The sequence below is a fragment of the Nelusetta ayraudi genome, unplaced genomic scaffold (genome assembly GCF_046127955.1).
Source record: "Nelusetta ayraudi isolate G7.1 ecotype Tasmania unplaced genomic scaffold, CSIRO-AGI_Nayr_v1 ptg000131l, whole genome shotgun sequence".
NCBI classification, from domain to species: Eukaryota; Metazoa; Chordata; class Actinopteri; order Tetraodontiformes; family Monacanthidae; genus Nelusetta; species Nelusetta ayraudi.
Window position 1 is genome coordinate 1,109,237 of NW_027466181.1, and position 27,134 is coordinate 1,136,370.

Below are 27,134 nucleotides of genomic sequence, written 5' to 3' on the forward strand. Positions count from 1 at the left end.
GGAAAAGCAAGATGGACGCCTCCATTGTTCTCGGGGGAGTGAGCATGTTTTGCGTGCGAGAGCATGAAAGCAACACATTTGCAGGAAGACGCAGCCAAGAAAAAAACATTGCAACATTTTCAATGACGAAACCGGAATATGACCGACGAAGGGCAGAGACACCCGGGTTCTACCTCAACCTCCGATGGGAGGCAGCCGAGCGTGTTCGCAAACTCGTCGTCGAGGTGATCTTTGACCCTGCAACCTAAAAATTCCAGTGCTCGTGTCCAGCATCCAAGTCTGTGGTCCCTGAACCGGCCGATGGTTGTGAATTCAGAAAATAAAAACGGAATGTGGAGTGCACGAACGCACAAACGCGCAAACGCACAAACGTAGATTCTGCTCTGATCTTACGGCCACAGCCTAATTTGGGAGGTGGTGGGGCCGACGCGGCGCTCATCAGCTGACATTCTAAAGCGGCGCAACATACCATGTGACCTATTTTCCGTGTTTACACTCGGAGAAATTCATTCCTGACACGAGCGCGCTGCAGAATTTAAATGTCCTCCCTGAACACCCAAAACGCTGACAACTATGCGTGTCTGTGTGTCTGCGTGTCTGTGTGTGTGTGTGTGTGTGTGTGTGTGTGTGTGTTTGTGTGTGTGTGTGTGTGCCTGCCTGCCTGCCTGCCTGCCTGCGCGCGAGAGGATGTGTGTGTTTTTGCGTGCGCATCTGTCGCCGAGTTCACATGCCTGTGTTCCAAGTAGACTGCTAAACAGCTGAGGCCCAAATTGAAAGTCAGCGCTGCCGTTCCCTGTATTTACTGGAATGACTCGATCACAGCCTGATATCTGTTTGGATGCACAGTTAGTTTTTCCAGACAGCATCTATGACAGCAGCAGCAGCATCAATTAGGAGGCGGTTTGAGGTGCAAAAATGTTTCAAATGAAATGGGTAGGGTGCTGATGGACTCATTAGAGGCTGCAGTTTTGCAGTGTTGCAGTGTTGCAGTTTTGCAGTGTTGCAGTGTTGCAGTGTTGCTGTGCAATCTTGGACGATTTTGGGGGGATCTGAGAAGGACCTGCCTTTCTGTTAGAAAGGCAGTGATCGTCCTGTAGTTTCAAAATAAAACACAAACCATGCATTATGGACTTCCTCCCGAAAGCTTTGCGTCTGGATGGAGCTAACTCCCCCCACCTCCCACCTCTCACACACACACACACTGGCCTTTGTCCGCTGGCGTTCCCATCATGAGGTCTGTTAATGGTTGAGCCATGTCGTTCTCCTGCAGGGACCATGTGACAGCGAGACGTCCCCACCAGGAAGCAGACAGGGCTCCTTCCTGAGCAGCGAGCTTGCGCCCTTTTTTTCTCTTTTTTTTTTTTTAACTCTCCCCCACCCCTCCCTCTCACTCCTCCCTCCCCTGTCCGCCGCTCCCCTCCCCCAACGTCTGAAATGTTGAGCAATAGCCTCACGAGCACATGCACACTCACACGGGGGTCAACGCATATGCTGTGTATGGACATGCACAGGCTTGGGCGCACGCACGCACAAACATAAACAAACTCCAGACTCACACACACACACACACACACACACACACATGCACACACAGTAGAAGTGGCTGTAGCCTGCCTGTCCTCTTCCTGTTTTTCCACTCACCCACACTGTTGTCACTCTGGCCAGGAAGCTGTGGGAGAGATACGCATGACAAAGTCTCTCTTTATTAAATTGGCAGAGTGTTTGGAGTGCGTTTGGAGTCTCTCTGTGTGTGTGTGTGTGTGTGTGTGTGTGTGTGTGTGTGTGTGTGTGTGCTGCAGAAAGAGAGAGGAAACGAGAGGAGGGGAGCAAGCAACAGAGAGAGAAAGACAGAGATGGGGGTGGGGACCTAAGCCAAGGGCTGGAGGCTTATCCAGGATCCACTCTAGGCTCATCCTTGGATATTGCTGTTTGAAAACCACGAATCAGGAAGGGAGGACGGAGCAGGATGAGAACGGAAAAGTCCACCGTCACATGTGACACGAGAACACTTGTCCGCTGCGAAGGGGGCCGTTAAATAAGACTTCCAGACGCTGGTTTAATAAAGGCAACAACCGTGAGCGTTTTTTTTTTTTTTTTTTTTACATGTGGGAATACTGTCAACAGGATGTCACGTGTTTTTGATGCAGTTGGATCATTTAGTGTGTTGGCAGAAAGAGGGATAAACTAGATGAAAGTAACTGTTTGGAAGTTAAAAATACTGTTTTACCACGACCACAACCAGAATGTGTAAGTCTGCATAAGTTTTGCACAAATCAATGTAAAATGATTTATCATTGATCTAACAATCCAAATAATTGTGCAAAGGTTCAACAACCAAGTGCATTAATTTCAGACTCTGGGACACCAGCAGCATTTTAAAAGAGCATGTGGTCTCATGCGGTCAGCTGATGTGAAGTGCCCTCCAAACCAAGAGGTGGCACTGTATTCTCTATGCTTCAGGACGCATTATCCAATTGGTGGCCTGGAGATAAGTGGAAAAGTGGAAGTGGCGCACTGTTCTACACCCAAGCCCAGTGAATATATACATAATGCTAATGTAGCTAATGCTAATGCTAATGAAATGCAACAAAATGCCACCAGACGTCTATGTTACAAGGCGAAGATGTCAAAAGCACAACTAGAAAGGCTAAAGCACTATTTTTGGGCCCCTCTGCCATTTAGCTGCTGTTGCTTAAATAAACAGCACACACAAAAGACGATGTCAAGTAAAAACAGAGAGGCTGCGAAAAAAAACAAACAAACTGCTTTCCGTCTCACACAATAGCAGCAGATCAGAGTATTCTGAAAATATTCACCCTGAGGAGTTTTTCTCAAACTACGCTTTTAAGTGGTTAAAATACCAAACTGCATAGATTGAAAGGACGACTAGTGTGTATTTAAAAACTTAAAACAACAACTGCTGCAAATGATAATTCTCCCAGCTAACGACCTGGACTCCTAATAACTCCTCATTATTTTAAGGATCGCGAGCGGCGGCGGCGCAACATTAGCTAACTTTATTAGAAGTTGTGTAAGAGGCCAGCAGCGAGGCCGAGGACAGTGAAGTTCCAGACTGAGAGCACATTTTGCCTTAATGGCCCATTTAGATCTGGAATTACAATCTGTCCTGAGTGATTCAATCGCAAGTGCGCCACTCCAAACAGATGCAAATGCGGCCGACACACCACAAGGACGCATTGAGGATCCGCAGCCCATATGTGGCCGCCTTCCTTTGGGGGGTTTGTTGAGAATGTGTTCAGGATTAGAGCCAGGAGGCCGCCCGCTCAAACCCCATCCCCCTTTGGAAGAAACAAGGAGCCTCGGCGGCAACAATGGACGACTTTGGTCCTTTGAAATTCAAATGGGGCGCTTGGACGCTCCTACCTGCTGAGGTATGCAGCTGGGTAATTGCTAAAACATGTTTCCCCCAGCCAAACTAATAGCCGCAATATTTCCAAGCTCTGTTTTCCGTGAAGACGAAGGTATTTAGCAAATGAGCGAAACAACGAGGAATTTAAATGCGGCTCATTTCCGGATCCGCGTCCCATGACGCAGTGTGCGGGTCAGGTCGGGGGGGGGGGGGGGGAGTGCAGGGAAAGTCTAATGCGATCCTTATCTAATGGAATCTATTTTGATGTGTCACTATTTATTGCGCACCTTTGTTGCCAACCTCGGCCACGTGTCTGCTCACAGACGCCTCTCCCTGCCAGACCCGCTGCGTGTTTCCTCCAACTCCGATTATGCGACACGCCCTCCTCGGAGCCGTGCACATGTCTCGTCCCTCCCTCCTCTTCTCACTCTGTCATCACACCTCTGTGTTACCTCTGTCCGGCCCGTAATTTCTTCCTGTTTGAACACGGCCTCTTCTTTTTTTTCTTTTTTTTTGCTGGACTCTCAGTGAGGTTGGGCTCCTCACTCTGACTTGTTTGGCTCATCTAATTGCTGAACCCCGTCTGTTTGTCCGTGCCGCGCCGCAATTTAAATAAGAGTCTGTTTTCCAAACAAAATATGCCGTTCGCATATTCACATCCTGAGGTATCTGTCAACACGCTTTCAATGGCTGCCCATGGGGAAGTGAAATAAAGTGCAACCCGGTGAACTTGCAAGAGCTTTGAAAATACAATAGTGAAGTTGTGTAAACATATTTAACGGTTCCATACTCAAAAATTCCTTCACTGGGGTTTTCTAATGATCATACATGCCCGAGAAGTTAGGAAAACCCATTATTTTCCTCCTTTTCCTGATCGTAATTCTCAGGAAGTGTGGGCTAAAACACCTGGTTCATGACATCAGAATCTTTTTGTGATGTCACAAACAGCACTGAGGCCTCTCCCTGGTTGGAGCCAACATCCCCTCTTGGCAGTTTGCTTTCATCCCCTTCCAAATACATTAAAGATCCAACAAAGCAAACGTTTCAGCATGAGTATTTAAGCAGAGGGCTGGAAACAGCGGGCTAAATATGCTGTTTTCTGCAGATCTGTGGAGTTTGTGGGCCGTGCGACGCTGCTCTGCAGGAGTCCAGGAGGAAAAACAAAGCGAAATAACAGCTCTTTGCTTTCTCTGTCAAAATTGCATCTTGCATTTATTTAGTAATTCACTTTCTAATAAGGGCAACCGCATGCACACACTTTAGCTTCTACTACTCACAGTATATGCGTATAGGTTGACCTTCAGATCACATATATTACGACTCACTCTACTATGTGCACGACTTTAACCTTCAATTGAGCTGAGGGTCCATCAGACCAATGCGCCCTCCCCGCTTTTTTTTAACAGAGAGGAAAAAACTCTCGCATGGTTCCGTTTGTGCAGGCGGCCGACATCTGCGCGCAGGGCTCCACATCCATGTAGAGGCGATAAGGGCAGGGAGGACGGAGGACAAGATAAGACATTGTGCTCTGCGGTCAGGGAGTGCACGCTCCTCTCCCTCCTTCCATTCTCCCCTCTCTCCTGTGTCCGTCTTATCGGCTGCCTCCGTCTTGACCTCCACCCTGCTGCGTGCGCTGCGGCGAGGGAGGGAGGGGGGAGGGGAGGTTGGGTTGCAGTCATGGGACGAGTACAAGTGAACTCCGTCCAAAAAACACTCTCCTTTGGATCGCTACCCACAGGGTTGAAAAAAAAAACCCCAACAACAACAGTATTTGCGACAGCCGTCCTCTTCAATGGAACTCATCATCCGCTGCTGACATTTGCAGCCTGGCAGTGCGGGGCCTGTTAAAGATGCATGCTTCTATATTTTTGGTGGCGTGGATGCATCTTTTATCGTAACTTTCTATGGCCCTCAGTACTGTACACAGCATTGCACTTTGCACTGTCTCAGTAATGGATGCCCACACACACACACACATGCACATACACATAGATATATATCTATGTGTGTGTGTGTGTGTGTGTGTGTGTGTGTCCCTTTTTATTCTGAGCTGATTAACTTTAAACCGCTGCTTAAATTGGGACTGGATGCGCAGATGAAGCGGGCTGATGTTGCAACCCCCAGAGATTACGACATGCCGCGTGTCAACATTTACCAACACTCGCAAAAGTAGGCTAGAGGTTGGTTTTTTGGGGAGGTTTTTTTTGGTTGTTGTTGTTGTTGTTGTTGTTGTTGTTGTTGTTGTGTTTTTTTTTAGCAAACGGGAACCTTGAATCCACCATCGCGATGTTGAAACACCGCTCGGCTTTCAATGAATCATCAGCATGTTTTGAGCTTTCAAGTGAACGGTTTTCGCATTTAGTTTTTTTCAACTGCAGTAATGCGTGATGACACTATCAAGAAATGGCAAGCGCTGCCTAACAGAGCAATCGTTTCCCTAACTGATTATTTTGACATTTCTTCTCTGAGGTCTTTGATGAGGCCAGAGCCCCGTGCGCTGTGTTATTTAACGCAATCTGCCCCATGAGACTTTAAGGCCCTGTTTGCACTTGGTCACTTGTAACTGTTTTGGGTGATTGGATCACGAGAACGGATCTCGCAGCATCTGTTCGCACTTAGCCATTAACATGCGTCTCCAGCGTGCCATTTGTGATCGCATATGTGGGGAAACTGCGACCGCTGCTCCGCTGACAAAATACGCTAATCCGGAAGGAAATTTATTAGCATGCTAATAAACAAGTCTAACAAAAATGATTTGTTTTCGCTTCTTGTTTGTAACTTTATAATGACAACGCCGGAAGTTGGGGCGCCGACCAAGTACGTACACGGGAGAGGTGAGTGGAGTAGGCGGTCCTTAATGTGGACTGAAGTCGCATTCTGTTCGCACGTCCGTGACGAATGCGTTTTTATGCGATGCGATCACCAAAACCACCTCCCGAGGTGGTTTTGGTGATCGGATGTCAAAACGGATTTGGACTGTTTGCACTTGGTCATTTCATGCGTTTTTCGTAATCTGATCAGCAAAAAACGCATGAAATGGCCAAGTGAAAACAGGCCCCAAGTCATGACGAGGAATAAGGGGGACGTCACTTCACGAAGAGACAGATGAACGGCACAGATTGTTCTTTGGCACTGCAGTCAAACGGCTGGAACGGCCTGATTGCACTGCAGATGCCTGCAGACAACCCGGTGCGCTCTGTCGTGATGGCAGTTGACGACTTCATTAAATGCTACATGACAGGGAAGAAAAGATGTGACGCTTTAAAGACCTGGTTTGTTGAATTTTTATGTTGTATCAATTTATTCTCCCCCCGCTTCCCTTCTCCTACTTTAGTGCATAGTAAATCTAATTTCCATCATCATGGAAAATTGCATTTCTTTGTATTGTCTACCGATAATCTGTCTACATCCTGTCAGAGAACACAGTTCAGTTTGACAGCTTTTGAGTTTTGTCCATTCGTTCGCACAAACAATTCTGGAAATCTGCCCTTTGTGATGTCACAAAGAGCTCGGATGCCTCTTCCCGGGTTAACGAAAACGCCTCCAACCGAGTTTCTGATGCCACCTTGTTTCCATTTCCTCTTAAACATATGGAAGGTCCAATGAAACAACAGCTTTGGAAAATGCTACATTTCTTTTAGCTTTTGCCCCCCCCCCCCAAAAAAAAGTGTTTTTTTGCATGAGGTTGTAAACAGAGGTTCAAACGCGCTGTTGTCTGGAGGTTTTGATTTGATTATTTCACTCTTGGAAGCCGTTCGACCGGACACTGGAACAAAATCTGCACGTGACTTTGCGCAGCAGGCACCGTTTCCAGCTTTAACTGTTAAATAATACCAGTCACAAGTCGATGAAAAGTGGCCGCGAATAGCTTGCAAAGTCTTTTTATTCTGCGAGTTTCCAGTTAAGGCCTTATCCATGTGACCACAGCAGCCTCTTTTTTTTTTCTTTTTTTTTGAAGCAGCAGAAGGATGAAATTACTTCACACCTACGGCTGCATTTGGAGCGCCGTGAAGTGTTTTAAAAAAGCGTTGACACAAGGTCAGCTCAGCTGTTTCTGTCGGAGGGAGCGACATTAGGAACCGGTGAGACTGAAAAAATAAAGGTGGGGGAGAAGGGAAATCTGTGAACACCCTGTTGCGATGTGACATTTCGCCACGAGGAACTGAAACACCTACGCAAACCAAACGCCACTGCTGGTGTGTTTGAGCTGCTTGGGGGAGAGAGAAAAAAGAATGGAGGTACTTCAGAGATGATTTGAGGCTGTGAAACGGCAGAATCAAACTCTTCTCAGCCCAACACACATATGATCAGGGCCCCAACGTCCCCGCTGAGGTTGGCATCCTCGTTAAGTCTTCACGTTGGTTAACTTTGGTTAACGTTGGTTAACTTTCAACCCTCGAACAAAAAGACAGCAGTGCCATTATCACAGGCCGGGGATGAGACGCGGCGAGCTGCCTCCTTTCTGGATTTCCTGTCAATGTCTTCCTCACTGCTCTCTCGCCTCTTCTACCAGTACCGATGGATTTACGTTTGTCGAGCAGATGTCACCGAGTCTCTAAATGTTGTGGCGAAGCACTCAGAATAAGTCAAATTTGCCAAGATGTAGCAGATTAAGTTGTGTTATAGTGTCAGTATGCCGAGTGAGATTCAATTGTGAAATCTTGCCAAGCATGTCGGATCAGTTGCGGGATCGATTCAGCCGATCAGTCAGTCCAATCAGCTTCCTTTGAGCTGCGGCGAAACCAGGAAGTGAGACGTCAGTCAAATTAAAGAGAGAAAGTGACGCAACAAAAGCAGAAAAGCTGAGAATCGCACGTGCGGAACAACATGCTTTTGCTTCGCTGACAATAATTTAGTGAAACACTGTGCAGCCGAGTGGCCACAAAAATCCATGGCTGATTTTGTCCAATCTGCACCAACAGAAAGCCTTCAGTTGCAGTCGCCTGTCTTTGATTGGTCTGCGTGAAGGCAACACATGCCACGTTCTTCCAATAACCTTCCAACTTTTGCTTTCTATGGGCTCTTTACCACGTTGGTATGAGATCACGGAGCCAAGTTAAGTAAAAAGTACCAAACATGTGGCTACTGGCCCCGTTTTATCTAATCTTTTTTCAATGTGCTGAATTTAACGTTTCAAATGTAAAAGTAGCGTGTCTGCTTGTAACTAAAAGATAACCAGGGAGGAGTTTCTCTGTCTGAAGGATAAATGACGCGGGAGAAGATTGTGTTTACCGGAGCTTAGCTTTATTTGTGGAAAAACAGGCTTTCAAGCAGTCGATGGGATCTCGAGCCTCGTCGGAACACGTCATCCTCCAGTTGTCAGGGGCTTCTTTTCATAATCCCTTCAACACGCAGAGGACGCTGTGCCAAATCAATACATGTTAAGTGCTAAATTGTTTGCGAGCCATCGATCCGGATTAATCTACATCTCTGAAATTCAATCCGACAAATACCGAGCAATTATTGTCTCCCCGCCGCCTCAGAATCCACGGTTCAATTGCTAATCTGTTATGATTTAATTCCAAAGAGGCAAATCTATATTTATAGATGCCTCTTTCTTTTGCCTGGGTGACCTTTTTACAGGTGTGGGGACATTTATAGTGGAAACGCCGCCGGCCGTTAACGTTTATATTTCCGGTTCAAAACTGTCACGGCGCATTAGGTCGGCCGGACGAGTGACCGCCCTTTATTGTGCTTGGTGCGATGCGACCTTTAGATAGCGGCCCAGGCGTTTACACACGATAAAGCCGGCGTTCCGTGACGTCTCCAAGTTCTGACGGTCAACTCGGGCAGATTTAAGAGCCAGACGCAAGAATGGAGCGACGCTAATTGGGTTCTAGTCAGCGGCTAATGAAATCTGCGCGCTGGCCGCCGCGCGGCCCGGTGGCTGGACGATGAGTCCATTCCTCATCGGGGGACGCGACCCCGTGCAGACGCGCCGCAATCCCTGAGACGGATTGCTGAATACTCCGGCAGCAGTTAAAGCTTTGGCATTTTCCTCAGATTAATGCCCCGCGCATTTGATGGCCACTCATTCATCCTCGGCGCTGGAACTGAAACCGGGCTTGTCAGGTTGTGCGGAAGGTGGGAGAAGGTGGAGGCGTAGGGGGAGGCGCAGTGCTCCGTCTTGCACCTAATGCTCAATAATTAACGCAGGAGTTGGAAACGGAGTGGGTGTCTTCCTCGGGTAACTGCTGACAAGATTACAGGAAGTCATCCCTTTAGAGCGAAATTGCCTCTTGCGTGTGACTCTTCTTTAAAACCGCCGCTTGTTTAGTTTAAGCTATCGATTTCTTTGTTAAGACCGCCGACCGGTCGATTTTTTTCTTCTTTTTTTTTAACTCGTTAATTGGAACGCTGTAAAGATGCTGACGGAGGCCTTGCTTGGAGCTAAACTGCCCAGCGGCTCTTGCTTTATCTCGTTGCCAATGAAAAAATATGGTATCAGTCATTTCATTTCCTTCTGCTGAACAACAGCATAACAGTAGAGTGCGTTTCCAAAATGTTAAACCACACAAATGTTAACCACCGTCTGCTGTCATTTCTCAATTCGGTCTCTACAGAATTCTGTTTTTACGAGAAGAAAAAAAATAATACTAATCAGCAACCACAAGTTCCTTCTGCAAACACCGAGCACATTTTATATAAAGTATTTATTTATGAATACTAAGAATTTTAATTCGGACTTGCTTAAACCAACTTGAAAGCAGCACTGTGTAACATTTCAATGAGTCTAGAAAACGCAACAGATGATACTAATGCATGAATTCTGGTGGATAAGGTCACAGAAAAATGCAAAAGAATGTGTTTTGTCATTGATATTCATATTTTCACAGGGAGCAGTTCCACCAGTAAGATATCTACAGCGGTCCAGAATGTGATATCTGCTCTGCTTGGATGATTTTATCCTCAACGTCACAGCCGGCGTTCGGGAAGATGTGAGGCCGAGTGGGATGACAGAAAACAGGGATTAGCATCATCAGCAAATCATCAGCAAATTTAATCTGGCCAAGGTGGCCTTCGCTCAGATTCAAGCTGCTGACTGGAGGAAAGTGTGCGGAAGTCGCCGGCTCTCTGATCAGGTCAGGTCACCAACATGCTGTTTACGGATAGAAGTGGGTGTTAATTTTGTTTGCACTATGCCTTTTCATGAAATACTGAGTCTCCCCCACTGGACCTTTTATCAAAGTGTGTTTGATTGCGGTGATGGAAACCATCTATTGAGACAATTTCTTAATTGTTTGATCTGAAGGGTGGAGGCTGTCTGCAGAGCTTTGACTGAGACACAGAGGCTTATCTGCTCTGAGTGCCCCTCCCCCTGACTGACTGTACAGCCTTTACGGCGGCATGCAAGCCCCCTTGACACGGGAAGTCACACCAAATGCTACAGAAAGACGGTGCAGACATCGGCAAAACCTGTTTGAAACACGTCTCCCCTTGCACAAAGGCTGTCGGAGTAGCTAGTTTTCAGTTATTGTTAGTTTGGTTGCAGATCATTTAAAATAAATCAATCGAATGCCACTGCAAGTGACCCACTCATTTTTCAGATCTAGTTGGATTTGAAAGCCTGAACATATTCGCAAACTTAAGCATTGGCTGTCAAGACATCTCAAATAAGATGAAAATGTATAAATAGAACCATTTCTAGCTGTGAAGAGCTAATTGTTCATCCAATGTCTTCTCTGACTCATTTTGCTTTGATTCTGTGGTGCATTGATATTTAGCACCGAATGTGAATCGTGTCAGCAAAAAATAACATGTTATTATTATTTATTAGAATTATAAGGCAGAAGAAGACATAGAGCCGCAAACTAATACAAGAAACTAAAACTAATACATAGTGTATACATGTGCATACATATATATATATATACATATATATTTCCATATATAATAAATGTAAATATATAGGAAATGAATTTCCTGCCTTGTAGTTGCTCATTTCTGTCCCCTGCCAATGTGATCTGAACATGTCTCGTCTTAACATTTGTCTTATTGATTCATCTCAGTCCATCTGGGAGTGTGGAAGCCTTGGCCGGAAACTTGTTAATTCTCTCCCATAAAATCCATAAAATCGTTGCTCCTGTTGCTCCTTTCGTGTTTTTACCTTCGCAGACCTCGGGGCCTCCGTGTTAAGAGCCTTTTTCAGTGGTGCCATTGTGGTGCGAGAGTGTGTTTTTTTTTCGGCGGGGGTTGAGGGGGGGCGGGGGGGGAGGGTCACCAGGCTCGTGCGCCATTGATCAGCACTTGCGAGAGAGCCCTTGCATTATACATGCGCGCGTGCAACTCTTGCGCGCACGTATTGTATGGCGGGGGGGGGGGGGGGGGGGACGCCGCGTCCGCCCGGTGAGACCTCGGCCCCGCCGCCTCGCTGCCTCGCCGTGCGCAGCCATTCATCCTAGCGAGGAGCGGTGGCGGCGCCGGGCAGAAGGAGACATCTGCTCACTGAGAGAATGCCCTAATTATTCATCATCATTTAGCCATTCAGGATTTGGTCTGGGCGGCATATGTGGCGTTTCACATAAGTGCGAGACCGCCGCACTTGTTTGCGTATTTTTTAGCCCCATTAATTGTTGTTTTGTGCGTCCTGTTCCTTCACATCGCCGCAAAAACAATAATTGTGTTGCCGGCGGCTGCGAGCCGGTTATTAGGAGCCGACGGCAGCATGAAAGGAGACGACGCTGCGTTTTTTTTTTCTTTCTTTGTCTTGACGTTTCTCGGTTGTTGTTTTTGTGTTGTTTTTTTTGTACTTTGCCAAAGTTTTTGGGCGTCGCCATTGTTCGACTCGCCGATGCTCAGGAAGAGTCTCCTCAGGGGATTTCAGACAAATAATCAACCAATAATCACGTCAGACTTGACACTCCTTACCCCTATTTTGGTTTTTCTGACTAACACACACTTGATTCTTCGTGTTTACACTTTTTTTTCTTGTTCTTTTTTTTTTTTTTGCTTCTCTCTTCGTCCTTATCACAACAGAACCCCGTCACCACGTAAATCTGTCCGGCCGGCGTCATCTGTTCCCAGCTGTTTACCTCCGGAGCCAAACAAAGGAGTCTGCCTTTTTTGTTGTCGCCGGGGAGGAGTGCTGCGTCGGCTGAGGGCTGTTATTCAACAGCGCCTGCCGCCGCCGCCGTCAGCCCCCCACTCTGAAAAGGCCAATTCAAGGCGGGGGAATCGATGCAATGGGAGAGGAGGAAAGGGGGGGGGGACGTCAATGTGGGGGGTTGCTGCTGGATACTCGGAAACCAGAGGCAACCTTTCTCTCCCAGAGGAGCCCGGGCAGACGGGGTGTGTGTGTGTGTTGGGAGTGGTGGGTTGGGGTGGGGGGGCACAAAGGGAGGCGGGGGGGGGGGGGGGGGGTCACAAGCAGACGTGAAACGCAAACAAATAGTTCTGCGTCTTCTCTTCTCTTCTCTCCTCTTCTCTCCTCTCCTCTCCTCTCCGGGTTGCCAGTTCAGGTGATACGCAGGGGGACGGGTGGGGGTGCGGTTTGTGTCTCCAGAGGAGGCTTAGCGGAGCTTCGCCAGGAGCTCCAAGGTCTCGTTTGCATCTGCAAATGAGACAGAACCCGGCTGGTCCGTGTCACCTTGGCAACAGGCCATCAGCGCCTCCCTCCCTCCCTCCCCCCCACCTCCCCTCGCACCCTCCCTACCGCCGCCACCCTCGGAGCAGGCTGCGTTCGTCCACGTGTGTCAGTCTGCTCTCACATCTCGCCACACACACACTCATGCGCCGGCCTCACATCACCTGAGCGGACGCGCGAGATCAAACGCCTTCCTGAATCTTTCATTGGCACCGTCACGAAAAGGACAAATATATATACACGCATATAAAAACCACACACGGCGTCATGAAAGATAAATGGTGGCCGAGTCGGAGCAGCAAACTGAAGGTTGCGACACACAGCCGTCATGAAATTTACATGGTGCGTCTGTGCCGAGTGGCGACGGTCGTCGTCATGGCTGATCTTCCTGCTCGACTCCATGTCTTTGTTTTTCAGAAGGTGTAAACTAAACCTGTGGAATGACTGAAAAATAGCAATGAAACGATGTGAAACACTCCATGTGTTCAAAGCAATATTTAGAAATAATATCATTAGTAAATATGAAACTAAATCATGAACATAAGTACTATTATTAGTATTGTTGTTGTTGTTGTTGTTGTTGTGTTACTGTTGAGGTTACAGGAATTATTACGACTACTATTTATCTTGCATGTTTTTCATCTTCTTTTTCTCTGTTTCTCCGATCTTATGAACGTAAGAAGGGTTGGCAAAATAATCAAAGGCTTCAGCCGACACCTTTTCGGTCAATGTATATGATTCTAATTATTGTATTGTTTTGTTTAATGTGTAAAGCATGCACAATATTGAAAAACACGACCAAAATAAACTGACTAAACTGACTAAACTCTTTGTTTTTCTTGGCTGTTGCTCTCAGCTGGTCGGTCAAACGTCAGCCAGGTTCTGCTCACTCGACTCAGCTCGATCTCGAGAGCGTCGCCGATGGAGTCGGCCCTGAACTCTGCTGCTCTTTCGCTGCCGTGCGTCCGGCGCTGAGGATTTGCCTGCCGCAGTCTTTAAGTCGCCCTGTTGAAAATGTCCTCTCCCAGAATGCACCAGGAACCCTTGGATGTCTGTCGCAGAGCTCTATTTTCCTCTTTCTTTTTCTCTTTCTGTTTGTTTATAAGGTCATGAATCCTCTCCTCCCTTCCCCCCTCGCTCTCATCCTCCCCCGCCCCACCCCTCCCCCCACTGGCATGCCACATGTTTCCTGTTTGCGCTGTGTAGAGCTACAGTAGAAAGGGGGAGGAAAGGGTTTTGCGGTTTGAGGTAGTCTGCTCGCTGTTTTCGACGTTATGCGAAAATACCCGGGAGCCACAGAGTCACCTGTCGGGAAGTGATCCATCCGATTTAGACTGACTGCCTGTCTGGAAGGTGAGACTGAGAACAGGGCCCGGCGTCAGCCAGCTCCTCTCACTGATGCAAGCATGATTTCAGCGGCGGGGATCCAGAAAAAAAGCTGCTGCTGCTGCTGCTGCTGCTGCTGCTGAAACGGGGAGCAATTAAAGTAAAACTGACGCAACTGGGCTCGACTGGAAATTGGGCAGCAGCTTTACATCATCGCGTAGACGGAGAACTTGAGCTCGGGAAGAGAAAGTTCAACCCCGTCGGTTAGTTAGCTTAGCGCCTCGTTACGGCGTCAATCATCTGAAGTGGAGGGTTCCTGCAGGAGTCCATCGCGTCAGGCGGCTTCCAGGCGCGTTGATGTTAAAGCGCGACTTCACCTCCTCCGTCTCTTCATCCCCCCCCGCTCCCTCCCCCGCCCCCCGCCCCCCTCCCAACCCCACCCCAGCCCGACTCCAGCTGCCCTGAAATCACAAATGTCGATCTGTCGATGCCCTGAATGACCCTCTGGAACTCGTAGTTCAACCGTCATGTTACGGCTGGAGAACTAGAGCTGCCTGTTGTGCAACAGCCAGACTGAACCAACCACAACTTTTTAGTTTTAATTTATTAGTTGTAGTTGTTTTTTTGGTTTTGTTTTGTTTTTACCTCAAAGGTCAGTATTAAAAGTACTGAAGAACTGTGTTTTCTCAGACACCATGCTCAACTGTGAACATTGAGGGGGGTTAAGCATGGCCTTTGTGTTTGTCTGGATGTAGTATATGGATGTTGTGTTTAAATGTTGGAACCAGTACCAGCGATACTGGAAACCAATTCCACCAGCTTGGCCGCGTGGCCATTGAAAAGAATCCGAATCATAAACGCATTCAGATTTTAGTCCTGTTGGTCTTTTAAAATATTAATAGCCTCATTTTCAACAACCAAACATTCTGATCTTGTTTAGCTGTTATCATCCTGCTGTCTCTTGTGTATTCCTGATGTGTGATATTGGAGTTTACTTTGGGTCGCTACTGCTATGAGTGAACGTGCACTTTAGAAATGAAAAGACAGAAAATAAAAGTCAGCTGCAGTTTGGCTTGTGTTCCCACCGCCGACACTCGAGCGTAATGGTTTCTGCCTTTAACGTAACAATGGCGATGATAATTTCAGAGTAATTCTGCCGATGCTAATGGACCTTCTTAAGGTATTCATGTCAACTCGGGGCCCGACACCTCCTGACCTGTGAGGCCGCGATGCCGCCGTGCACGTGTTTATTTTGGCGAAGCCCCCAGCGCTCTGCCGGTCGGGGGTGTGTAACTCAATCACGCTCGGTGTGATCGGCAACACTGACGTGTGTCCACTTGGTTTGCACAACGCATTCAAGCTCCCTCCCCGCCGCCCTCCCCCAGGTTGGGATGCAACCAGGCCAAATCAAATTAAACCAGGCCACTGATGCTCCCTGCCCCCATCAGCGCACAGAGAGTCGCTCCTTTTGAATACTCTCCATGCGTGTGTATGTGTGTGTGTGTGTGTGTGTGTGTGTGTGTGTGTATGTTTGTGTCTTCCCCCACACGCGTTTAAACTCAAACACAAAGTCTTTCCTCACGTGTGACCCATTTTTCAGACATCCTGTAAGCTGCGAGCCACACCTTCAGGCTCCATCGCTGGATTTTTCATCGCAGGTCATAGCTCCTTTTTTCCCCTTTCTTTTTTTACGGCTCTGGTGGTGGATGGAAGCCATTTCGGTACTCATTGACTCCTTGTCATTGCGGTAAGATCATCTTTAGTCATGAGGGCAAATTGGAAATGGATCAATGAAGTGACAGGAGTAAAAAAAAGAAAGAAAAAAATCCATGCGTCCCAGTGTCCTTTTCTTATGGAGGCCCTGCCCTTGTTGGAAATTGATCCGTGGCTGCTCCATGTGGCTCCCGTATCCTGTCGTGACACACACAATATTGCCAAAATTTTAAAAAAAAAGTCATTATTGATATATAAGAATGAAGCGCTGAGGGCAGGGACATTTTTAAACATCACGCTGCGATTAAAAAGAAAAAAAAAAGGGCCCTTTCTGTTTCTGTGGATCGAGGTCGAGTTTTCCGAACACTGACACAGGAAACGGACTCATTATCCAATCACTGACGGACGAGCAGAACAGACGTCACCTTTGTCTGCCAGAACAGCAGTCGGCGACAACAACAACGGCAGGCAAGCTTAACCCAAAAGCTGCAAAGTAAACAATTAAAATCAACACAGTTTTTATTGCTGAGTACTGAGGCTAATTTAAAAAAAAAAAAAAACCCTCATCAGCCACCACAGTACCATAGATTAATTTTTGTAATGATTGAATCCATCATTGATCATCATATTTCCATTTGACTCCATATAGTAAGAAATAGTGGCAAACAACTTGTCCTTTATTCTGGAACCAGATGAATCAACAACCACAAAAATTACAAAAATAAAAGGACATCTATTTTTGCATCATGTGCGTCACAATAAGTGTCTGTGTGAAACATAACAGCAGAACCAATGTCAAGAGGAGGAGAAATTAAAGAAACAAAGCTTCAATTCAGGAAAATGGTAATTTTTTTTTCACTGATTTGAGTTGATTGAGCTCAAAATATTTGTTTTTTCTGAACTACATTCAGCTCTAATTGCTTGATAAGGCAAATCCCTAACCAGCCAATCACATGGCAGCGATTCAATGCATTCAGGCATGTAGCCGTTTTAGCAATGCTAAAAAAAAAAAAAAGGGAGAAAAATAAAGCATCAATGATCTGGGTGTCAGCGTGAGATCAGTTGGTCAAACACCAGCGCAGCGAAGTCCTTCAAATCTTCGGTGTGCATTTAAAGCACAACACTCACACCACTCTGTCACGCTGCTCAGATCCTCAGAATATTTTGAGAAAGGCGAAAGGTGACGAGGCGCCCCGCACCTTTTGCACAGCGACGAGCCGAGGGCGGCGGAGGAGGCTTTGACCGAAGCACTGGAGCTTTTCTCCAGAGGCGCATTGAAGTGCGACGCTGGCCAGCAGCTCGCTTCCGCTCAGCCACTCGACTCAAGTGGCGCCGCTGCGGCGAGCGCTGAGTGCACATGCACAGGTCGTCCAGAGGGGCGACCCCTCGATAGCAGCCGCTAACTGACACTGATGTTTATCCACTACAGCGGCTGGTTAAAAGCAACAACGATCCAGGGCAGCAGTCCAGAGTGTAAAGGTCCTTACACACCGGGCAAAAGGTGAAGCGACGCGAATAAGCGACGTGAAAAGGCGAATATTTCACCAGCAATTTTTTTTCTATACACACCAAGCGCGACGTGAATATGCGTGTAAAATTTGCTAAGCGACTGAAGTTTGGAGCTCTTCCTGTCGCGCCGAAGGAGAAACAATGGAGTCGACTACATCCTCAAGTGATGATGTCCTGGCGATGGTTGAATCAAAAAAGAAAAAGAATAGAAGTATTTGGGTTCACCTAATATTGTTCTTGAGAGAGGTGTTGCGGCTGCTAAATGAATGACTTTCGTATGCCAACCACCTTAGTTTATAGTGGACATGATATATATAGTTGACCCAGTGAAATTTGGCCAGTACTTCAGAACGTCCGTCAGATATTTGGAGGAGTGCTCGGTCAACTGGCTCCGCGTTTGCCGAGGGAGAGAGCATTGTCGACGTGTTCATGTGACGTCATAGACCATCCAACATCATTTCCGTTTGGTCAGAAGTCCAGTATTCGCCTTTTCGCCGGCGAATAATTCGACACGGGAGCGAAAAAATAGCCGTCGCTTGAGAATACCTTAAGGTTTGAGGTTTTTGTTGTTGTTTTTCTTAGGAATGGGACAATTTAAGTATGTGACTGTTTTGGAATGTTCAGATGAAAATAAGAACACAATATTTCCACATAGGAATTATTATTTTCCTCTCCAATTTTTTCTAGAGTATAAGAAACACAATAAATATCGTGTAATATCAAGCTACATATAGAGCAGAGAAAAATATTCACTTCATTTGCGATTAATCACGAGTTAACTCCGGACACTAAAGCAATGAATCGCAATCAAAAAATTGAATCGACTGACAGCCCTAATATATGTAAAAATATATATATGTAATTTTAAGTTAGATATACTGTCTCAAAACGAGTTCCCTTTTCCCCTTTCTGACCGCAATCCGTTGCCCCCAAAAAGCGTCCTTGAAAGACTGCAGCGGGTCTGGGATGACAATAAGCAAAGTAGCGTGCGCTGATAAGGAGGAGCAGGGAGGAAGTGAAAGCCTGAAGGTCACCGGTGGAGCTGGGAGCTCCCAGAGCGCCGAGGATTTTTGCTGACATCCACCGTCTTTGTTCTGTGTAATTGGCTAAAAGACCGAGCAACTATATTTACACATTCCCCAAAGAACATTAATTACAGGCTGCAGGAGGCGGCGAGGAGGCATCATCACTTTGCTGTGAGCAGCAACACCTATCAAGGGCGGTGGAGAATGCAGCCCTTATTTTACCTTTTAATGCCTCAAACTGGCAGCGTGAACCCGAACTGATGACTCGTAAACACGACTGTGTACAGTGTCCGATACAATTAAGCATTATTTACATGCTGCAAAACCAACTTGTCGTGAAGAAGAAGGTAAAATATATTGATTTAATTATTTTTAGCCTTAGCGTTAATTTTGTGTTCTATGCCCACCGCGTAGCGCCACCTAGTGCGAAGCAGTGCAATATGATAAAGTTTTAAAAAAAAAAGGTAATTCATATATACGCATTTTATTACCATTCAGCTAGCTAGCTATAGCTACATCCCGTTACCTAAAAAAAAAAAAAAGTGCAAACAAACACGCATTATTCATACCCTATTTTATTGTGAAAAAAATATATTATAGATAGATAAATAATGTAGAATAGATTATAATGTGGTCTCCTATTGTAGGATTGCTTGCGGCTCCCGGCCTCACACTCATCTTATGTCAAACACAGTAAACACTGGTGTTAGGATGGATTTTCCGAGCGTGGACACCAAGAGCAGAGATCATTTCTGTTTACACACCGCTGCGGCCCAATGTAACTGTAAGGCCTTTCACACAGTGACCGTGGAATGTTGACTCAAGGGGACCTTCCTCGTGTGTGCGGCTCAGATCACAATCCCATATAAGCCGGAGGATATTTAAAAGAGCCATCAAACCCGACTTTAGGTTCCAACACCGTCGACCGTTCACTTAAACAGACACAGTCGGCGTGGCGTGTTCGTACCTCCGCTGGTCACACAAAAGCCTGGGGTGAAAACGAGGGACACGCCTTTTCCCGCTGCTGAGGGTTCACATCCTGTTTTCTGAGAACAAAACATGATTTTGTCAGTGTCCTGTATTTGCTGACTCTGAGCCGCCTGACATGAACCGTGTTGTTGGGGACGATACCGTCTGCATTTCCACAAACCAGCGCTGGAGCCCTGCTTGGGAGCCTTGTTAACCACTTCCTGTTATTGTCCCTCGCAGGAAGTGGATGGCCACTCCATGGCAAGTTCAATGGCAGAATTTGAATTTTTCTTCTCCCCCCCCCCCCCCGTCTCCTATGCGTGCGTGCCTTGGTGTTCATATTAGGGGGACGATAAGCTCACATTACAAAACACAGTCAGAGAACCAGAAAAGAAGGGGATAACTTACCAGAGCGCGGAGCTGCAGAAATGTGACTAGTGTCGAATTAAACAAACAAACTGCTAAAAGAAAAAAAAGAAAAAAGCTCCTTTCAACGAGCGGCAGACAAATCCGATGGCGCATCAAAAGCCGATGTTGCGTAACCGGGCACAGAAAACCCACAGCTTTGGCTGTTATCTCAATTGAATCTAATACATAAAGTGCAGCTCCTTCAAAGGTTGCTTTTTAGCGAGGCGGTTGATTAATAAGAGAGCTCGACACAATAGGCTCCGGCGTTGCCAGAGTATCACGGAGAAAAGCAACGAGGGAGTCGGGATAAAAGGCGGCGGGGATGCAAACAATCTGGTTCATCAAGCTATTTGTCTCGGGCGTCGACGCTGGAATAGTGATGAAATACTACCAAGGGCTTCGCAATAGAGCAGTCCGGACCGGCTGACAAAATATGCTAAATTAAAAAAAAAAAAAAAGAATGAAAAGAAACTCTGTGGGTACAACTGCTCAGCTCCTCACGTCCGCGGACAAAATGCGCACAATGTGATTTATGACGCGGCGGCACCCCCAATCCTTCACTCGGTGGCCCTCCTGTCAGGCAGACAGTAACACCTCAGCAGGTAGGAAACATTTCGGAGGGCTTTTAAAAATGATAGCAGGCCCCGAGGAATGAAGGGGCAGCGGCGTAATTACGGCGGCACAAAGCCGTGAACAACGACAAAAAAAAGAAAAGAGCACGTGGTGATAAATCATATTTCACAGGCAGGCACCGGCGCATCTGCTCGCATGTTTGTCAAATGACTTAATGTAACGCTTTGCAAATGTTTGAGCTCATAATGTGCGACCCGTGCGGCTTATTTGGTGGAACCGAGCACGGTGATGCAATTGAGTGCAACCACTCAATTATTATTATTTTTTTTCTTTTTTTGAGACGCTTCTTCTCCTCTTTTTTTTGTTTGTGCACCCCTTGTCATAAATATTTAATCTCCTTTGTTGTTTGTTTTTTTTGGGGGGTTTGTATTTCACACCAAAACAATGCCAGAAAGCTCTTTACAACAGGTGCAAATCCCCCATTGTTCATATTTATATTGCGTTTATTTGGACCTCGGCCACTGCTTAATCCCACGAGGTGGCTGAAGGAGACGGCGGGGACGCGGCGCTCGTGCGAGGGAAGAAGGAAAAACAGTTCTTGCCGAGGAGTGCCGGGGAGTTGGCTGATGTAATTGAGATAGAATGAGATGGTATCAGCGCCGGGGTCGCCATGAATAAACAGAGGGAGGGCACCAAGGACAAGTGTGTGTGAAGGAGAAAGAGGCCGACTGTGTGTGTGTGTGTGTGTAGGAAGCGTTCTCTTATATGCCTTTTAGCATATGTGCAGCTCGCAGGCCTGCCCAGGACCGTGTGTGTGTGCGTGCATGTGTGAGGATCAGCCAGCGAGGCGGTGGGGGAGGGGAAGCCTCTGCCGCTCTAAGCCCTGCAACCATCCCACTGACTGACTGACTGACTGACTTGCTGGGGTGGGTTGCCGCTGAAATGTGCTACAAGCCTCCAGAAAATGCACACGAGGAGCGGGGGGCGCTGTCCTTTTTTTTTTTTTGGTTTGGTTTTTGATTGAATTGCTGCAGTGGAAGGAAGGAGGGGCGGAGGCAGCGCCATGTTTTCTAATATTTAGACCGGCTGGCCACTTCATTAAGTCGAAAGGTGCAATTGCTCTTGTTAACGCGAGAGGCTAATCGGCCAATCGCGTGGCAGAAACTCACCGACGCTAATCAGATATTCGGCCTGCGAAACGAAATTAAAGCTCCTTGGCGTGTTTGTTCGACATCTCAGGTCACATAGGATCAGTTCTGTTCTCTTCTGTTTTTTGGTTTTTTGGGTTTTTTTTTTTTAACAAACTGCAATTAAATTACAATCGCTCCACGCCCACATTGTGTCGTCCCCAGCTGTCCACGTCCTGAATTGTTGGCTTTGTTTGAGCGAAACTGAAAGCGGAAGTGGCCCTAACATCGTCCTTCAAACATCAGTTTAAAGGACGTTTGGCTACTGTATACATTTCAATTTTTTCAGCATTCTCGCACTCTCAACCACAGACCGTTTTATTGCTTTTTTTTTTTTTTTTTTACGGAGGTTATAGCTCGTCCGGGTTGTCGCCGTCGCCTTCGCCTTCAACCATCAAGTGGTTTGCACAAATCCGGAATGCCTTGCTCAGTGGAATCCCAGCCGCTGCCTGTCTGACTCCACTGACCGCTGCGCTCTCGCTCACTGAGAGCCATCTGTGTTTGTGTTGAGTGGAAGAAAGGACAAGCTGCCGAGGGGAAAAACCCCGTAGGAGCGTCACCTACACAAAATGTCGTCTCTCTCTCCCTCTCTCTCACACACACACACACACACACACACACACACACACCATCTCACTCTTCTTTGTCCGCCCACGCATCTGCCTCTCCGATGTTCACATCGCCTTCATGCGACTGTCGTGCGCTCACTTATCACAGACACAAGCGGTAATAATTACCAATAACGGCGGATGTAAAAGAAAACCTGACAGCTGGACGAAGACGAGGATAAGAAAGTGAAGATGAGGTGTTGAGAGGTTGCGAATGAGCAAAGTCGCCGTCTGTGATCGTTGGGTAACTGCTCAGGTTCTTTAATCTGCCGCCACACGCAGGTTGTAACTGAAGGTGGTTTCAATCCGTTTTGCAAAAACTGGATTTGATGTGATTTGTGACTGTTCAGACTACAAAAGAGCCATCCGGTGGCAATCTGGATCGGCCAAAAATGGGATTTAGGCCGGAAGTCTGAACGTGGCCTTTGTACGTTTACATTTTGAGACGGTGATCCAAATCAGAAATGATCTCCGGTCAAGTCAGACACAGAATAAAAGACAAAATAACTGAAAAGTCATGAAGGTGCAGAGTGGAGTAAAATAAATAAATAAATAAAAAGCAAAACTTTAAAATCTATGAAGTGATGGAATAAAATCTGCTTTTAAACACCTTCTGCACATGCTGATGGTTTGATAATGTGTTAAAGCTTATAGCAAAAATAAACATATTGTTTTGGTCCTTTATTTAATGGACATTTCCACACAGCTTTCCAAAGGGGCTCGCCTGGAATTCACTTGGCATTTTTACGGACACTCAACCCCTGCGACCTTCTTCTGTCAGCTTCCATTATTTACTCAACTAATCCTGCGAAAACTTTTTTTGCCCAGTACGATTCAGTTATGCGTCCGTTATGTAACGTAAGACAAAGCGGAGCTTCCTTTTAAGGGCTGACGTGCAGTTAAACCAAAAAAAAAAAAAAAAAGGAAAAAAAAGAAAGAAAAGGGAACTAGATGTGTTTTGCAGTGCCGCCACACTGGGGACACTGCAATGTCTTTGTTTACTCCCGGCCTCAGAAAACGGCACGGCGTCACGTCGTCGAGCGGGAAAAAAAAAAAAATGTTTTAAAAATTGCCGAGGCGAATGAAAACAAAGACGGCGACAACTTGGGCCCTGAAGACGGAGACAGACATGTCTGCCGTGAATGTGAGCATGTCCCGGCTCGTCTCCCTGGAGGCAGCCGGCCTGCTGCCTGCTTGCCTGCCTGCCTGCCTGCTTGCCTGGGAGGCTGAATGAAGCCTTTGGAGCCTGCGGCTGGCTGGCTGGCTGGCTGGCTGGCTGGCTGCATGGTGAGGGGCAGGTCCATTGTTAAGGACAGCTGCGCCTCTTGTTTCTTGCCTTCCCTCTGGAGGCGACGGGCACCCAGTATGAGGAGATTGGGTTTCTGCCTCTCTCGCCTTGCTCTCTCACTCACTCGCTCACTCGCTCAGCCCAACCCCCCCACGCATCTGTAGCAGCAGGTTTTTTGTGTTGTTCTGTTTTGTTTTTTCTACCTCGGCCGCCTATGAGAGGCCACTGCGAGCTCCACTGACTCAGGGGAAAGAGAGTGAGGCCACTGGTGCACCGAAGACTGGAAATGAGAAGGAATGTGTCTCGGCCCCAACAGTGATTAACAAACAAAATTAATGTTGCAATCCAATACAATATGTTGCACTATCGCAACCAATCCAATACATTTGAGGCCGGTTAACTCAAACTAAGATCATATATCATCCTGCTGGGCCCTTTATTATTAGTATGAGCACGATTGTTTGTTTGCTCTGAGGACCTGCAGGTTATTACAACGCTCACCGCCAGAAATGTGAAGCGCACTCTGGCCGTTCGCAGGCACTTCGCAGCTACTGTCCGTTTGAGGCGCGCTACGTCAACAAACAAAGCTCTTATCTTCTGAAATGAGCCAAACTTCAGAGTCTTTTTCCAGCGAGTAACCAGGGCAGGTTCCCTCCTCCGAACCGACGCATTCCTGTCCCCCACTTCCTGTCCTCTCCCCGTCCCCAACATTCCTGTGGCCCTCTCCTCTTTCTCACACTTCTGCCTGCCTGCGCGGCTCTCCCTGAGGGAGTGCTGCCATTGGGTGAATAGAGCTGTTCTCGGCGGAGCGTTCTCCGTCTGTCACTGTCCTCGTGGCGGGAGAGAGTGGAGCAGAGCGGAGCGAAGCTCCCAAACTGGGCTATTAAGGGCTATTTCCATCCCCGCACGTCTGTTTCAGTGGGCTCAAGCTCCAAATATAGACCTGGCACCAGTGACGCTCATGAAGCACGCCTCCGCTTTTTCTTTTTTCTTTCTTTCTCTTCCCCCCCGCCACCTCTCTCTCTCTCTCTCTCTCTCTCTCTCTCTCCCTCTCTCGCTCACCGGTTAAAATCTACTTATGTAATCTCCTTCTCCCACAAAGAGAAGGTGGCCGTACGTTACCATCTGTTTCCAATCCTGCAGTGATCTTCGCTTGTCACTGCTTCTCTGATAAAAGCAGAGCCGTGTGTGTGTGTGTCTGCGCGCGTGTGCATGTGTGTTTCCCTCCTGCAGGTCAGGTGCAGGGGAGACGGAGCAACATGTTTCCATTTGGATGCTGAAGCAGAAATATCTTGGGAAAAAATGCTGGTGTGTGTGTGTGTGTGTGCGCGTGTGTGTGTGCGTGTGTGTGTGTGTGTGTGTGTGTGATCCACAACTCCGAGTTAGGATCCTGTCGGTCTGCAGCAGAGAGGGAGGTGACGGAGCTCTAAGCCACTTTGTGTCACAGGCAGACGCAAATAGAGCGGCAGGCGGGCCATGTGACCGGAGCGTGTTAAAAAAAAAGGTGAAAATCAATGAGGGTTCGGCTTACTGCGAGTGGCCAGCCGTCTCTGCGGGATGGATGGTTAATTGTATCATACAGATGGAGGAAGTCCATCATCGGGGGCCTGTTTTTGACGTTTGAGTGGTGATAATGGGATGATTGTAAATGCTGATACAACAGCTTGGTCGAGTCACGTTGGAAAAGTTTGACACAAAATTTGGGATTGTGAGGTTTTTCCTTGGTGGTCTTTGCACACTGGGGCGCAGGGGTGTTGTGTGCTCGGATAAATTGCCTAGCCTGCCCCCTTGGGACTGTGTGTGCGTGCACACACGCACACAGTACTGATGTCATCACTGTCACAGTTATTTTGGAATGTTTTTTTATAGTTATTGCCAAAGTAAATTCTTACATTTTAGATTCTCTTTCTTACATTTAGATCCTTGCAGCCAGTTCCGACTCTGTTTGCTGACATCAACACACCAGTGTGTGTGTGTGTGTGTGTGTGTGTGTGTGTGTGTGTGTGTGTGCATGTGCGTCAGCTGAATGGAGGTACTATGGGTCAGTGGAGCAGCTGGTGACTGGGAGGAAGAACTTAACCAGGCCTCCTTTGTGGATCAGCTGTCTCTGGCTGAGCTTTGTCATTCCAAATTGGGTCCTTTACATCCAGGGCCTGGGGGAGGTTTTCACATGTAAATCGGCCAACTCACAGCCCCGCGATCACTCACCAAAACTCTATCAGGGCCAGAAACAGTAGCCGAGACGCAGCGCTGCGTTGGGGATGGGCGGAGGGGGGCGGATCGCTGCAGACTGAAGTGTGCCTCACAGTCTGGGCTGGAGGAGGAGGAGGAGGAGGAGGACTGGAGCCCCCCGTCTGGGTACCAAACACTCTCCTTCCAAATGAATTCACTTTGTGGGCAGTGAGCAGGGATTTGCATCGCACTCTGTATCCTTATTTGACTCTGAGCGCATTTCCATGCAGGGCAGCGGCTCGATATTGATCCAATTAAAGTCATACTTTGAGCAAGCTAAGAGCGGCTGTATGTAAACAGTGGATTGTCCTCGCGTCAATCAGAAAAAAGGTCGCCCTGTTCTGGTGACGTCGTAAACGGTGATTGCCTCAACGCATAACGAGTCGGCTCGTTATACTCAGATCCTTGACAAAAAAAAAAAAAAATCTCTCGCAGATGTTCGTCATTGTTATTTTGTTGACTGTGATGCAGCGCAGAAGTGGAAAAAGGAGTGTCTATTTTTTTGCATCAGCTTGGAGATTTTCCTTCGACAACCTAAGCAGTGCTTCTCTCCCTCATTCACATTATCCTCATATCCCGTGAACCAGAATGTTCCTGCTGCTGCCCTCCATGCTAACGCCTTATTTGGAATATTGCCCTCATCAGTATATGGAGTCGCTGTTACGTGTTGCCCGTCACAGAGGAATTTAGCATGCAGCAGTTCTCGTGAAAGCCTCATTCGCAGCTACCTGGCACTCGACTCCGTTCGGCTCTCCTCTAAAATATAAAGAGCAGAACATTCCCATTGTGCACATTTGAATGCACATGCCAGTCCCTTGCGGTATGCGGACTGTGCAAAGCAATTACGGAAGATGCCGCCATCTGAGTACATATTATCATACACTCTTGAGCAATCTGCCATACATTCACTCTGCTTTTTGTTCTGCAGTGCGTGACTTTTTGCTATATTTAGCCGCGCTAATCTTGTGCTTTGCATCCTAGAAGGCATAAAGTGGAGACTCTGGAACCACGCTGACCTGATTTCAGTTTAAAGCGCTCCAGGGTTGTGCTTCGGTCTAGACAGGCCAAAAAAAAAAGGATTCTTTTGGAAAAAAAACAAAACAATGCCTCCCAGGAGGCTGGCAAAAATAAAATCATGACTATGAAGAATTAGATTTAATAAATGGGTGGTATAACAGCTTGACTTTGGCTATGTGCAAGCCTTCTTTGGCAGTGGATTTCTACAGTGCTGATTTAATGAGATAATATCAGAGACATTTTGCAGATCTTGTACATTAGTGCAGTGTAAACAACCCTGACAGAATGGTTCCCATTTCTGGATGTAGAAGTGATGAACAGAAAAA

General features: G+C 47.2%; 1 long non-coding RNA gene across 1 annotated transcript; it reads left to right on the forward strand.

The window, feature by feature from the left end:
- The first annotated feature begins 6,435 nt into the window (after positions 1-6,435).
- LOC142904670 (uncharacterized) lies at positions 6,436-17,911 on the forward strand. The gene is made up of 5 exons (XR_012929439.1): positions 6,436-6,642; positions 10,207-10,452; positions 13,810-16,485; positions 16,777-16,835; positions 17,143-17,911. It is a non-coding gene; the product is annotated as an uncharacterized LOC142904670 (long non-coding RNA).
- Positions 17,912-27,134: the final 9,223 nt, after the last annotated feature.